Here is a 2,199-nt window from a genome sequence, read left to right on the forward strand (position 1 = left end):
TGTCTGTTATTCTATTTCTTTTTTAAATCTAGAAAGTCTCTGAGACCGGTCAGAGTAAAACATATGTTCGATTTCTTGATAATGCAGAATGTTAAACGAATGCTTTATTTCATTTGCCATATTGAGCAAAAAGTAGATGTCTTAATGACTGAGCGCAACACTTAGTGTCAATTTTCTGTCCATTTTCTCTACGTTCAATGTATAGTTCAGACATGTAGTGCCATGTTGAATGAATATTTTATATGATTCACAACAAAGCTTTCTTCATTTCCTGGAAATATTCTCCAGAGTGTAAAAACACACTGTGGATACGATCTTGGCATCAATAATTCATATTAACTTGTTTGCTTTTTTCTGTTTTGCATCCGTCGACCTTCTAGAAAGACGAAAACAAATCCATTGTATTAATACATTGTAAAAAAAGTTTAATCTAGAAAATAAATAGTCTTAAGTTCGAAAATCGCATTGAGATAAAAAAAAATTTCAAAACAGAATTTGAAGTCACAAAATTTGATTTATTAACCAATTTATTATTACAGTATGTAATTGTGTTAACAGGTATTAAAGATTAAAGAAAAACACATCATACATATACCAGTATCCCTGGAAGAAGGTAGACCTCATCAAATGCCAAACATGAGGGGTTGGGGTTGGGGTTGGGGAGGAGTTGAAACACATCTGGCAGTTTCCTTCCGATAGAAAGATTTTCTTGTAATTTTACTGAATACTAAACATATGAAAGTGTCAGATACTGACAATTAAAATGGTATAAAATTGCGGTATAATTTTTTTTGAGATATCAACATTCAAGGGAGACCACTCGTTTGAAAATTTGAAAAAAGACGCAGTTTTCCATTGCGTGTAGTAGTCTGTGTTTATTTCTTGTGTTGAGTAACAATACAATATCTGAACAAGTTTTGATACAGAAATATATCATAGTTCAAAGAATTATGTTTTGATATCAGATAAATACTCCAGTAACGGGGTGAATAGACGAAAAACAGACATTTAAAAAAAAAGAAAGTTATAATGGTTATTTTCCCTTTTTCTGGGCGAAACTAGCTGAAAACAAGAACTGTCAAACGAGACAAAAAAAACCATACCTATATATTTTGGCATTATAATATTATGTCCAACCCTTATTATCTTCTTTGTACAAAAATATGTGAGTTTCAAACAGTATATATGTGAAGGCGAGCCAGAGGGGCATCTTTCTACATACATGTAATTCAAAAGTCACTGCAGTACATTGTATCAACTGAAGAAATATTTTGTTAAAACATTTATTTCTTATTTACCTCGCGACCCTTAAAATGGAGAAACAAATAGAAATTCTAGGTGAGATTCACACGTCTTAAACGTAATGGACAGAAATTGTCAGTAGTTCTACTTAAAGGCACTCGCTACAGTTTTTTCTGGACGGGTCGATAATTACCCCAACACCGTGCCAATTTGGTTTCGATGTAGCTCACTGCAGACTTGGTGCGGTCTTCTGCGCATTATCTATTAGTGATTATCTAATGTCGCGTACGGCAAAAATTCGCAAATTATTGTATGTTCACATGCATTTAATGTACAAAAGGTAAGGGTAGGTATCACCATGGTTACAAAATATATACATTTAAAGTACTTTTAGTTCAAATTGCTTCAATCCGACATATACTGGAGTCTGTTATTTATACCAGCGCTCAAACTCTGCATTGAGTCACAGCTGTTTCTAATCCCGTACCGTACCCGTACCGTACATTCGTAAAATATAGGTTTTGTTAAAAAAACGGCGGAAACTCTCATCGTTCTATGCCATCAAAATGCTTCAGAAGCACCTTAAAATCCGCTTATTAAGAAATCTCCCGTTTGTTAATTTTATATATATATTTCTAAGTCATTTGCTCAAACACTGAATGAGTATTTCGTATACCAACCTGCGTTGTATAAATGCCCGCCACACCCCACCTCGTTGTAATTTGATTTAGAATCTAAGCGAAATCTAATATGGTGACCTATCAATTTTTTTTTTGTTTTACATTAGGTAGACATAAACAAAGGTATGTGCAGAGTTTGATTAAATTCTATTATGTGACACTCGATAAAATAGCATAAGTACCAACTTAAAATTGACAAAAATATGCAAAAATAGCCCTTGGGTCTGCTGAACAAGTATTCCTTTCTTTACAAAATCATGTTCTTTTGATTTCGCTG

This window comes from Mercenaria mercenaria, chromosome 17 (genome assembly GCF_021730395.1).
Source record: "Mercenaria mercenaria strain notata chromosome 17, MADL_Memer_1, whole genome shotgun sequence".
NCBI lineage: Eukaryota > Metazoa > Mollusca > Bivalvia > Venerida > Veneridae > Mercenaria > Mercenaria mercenaria.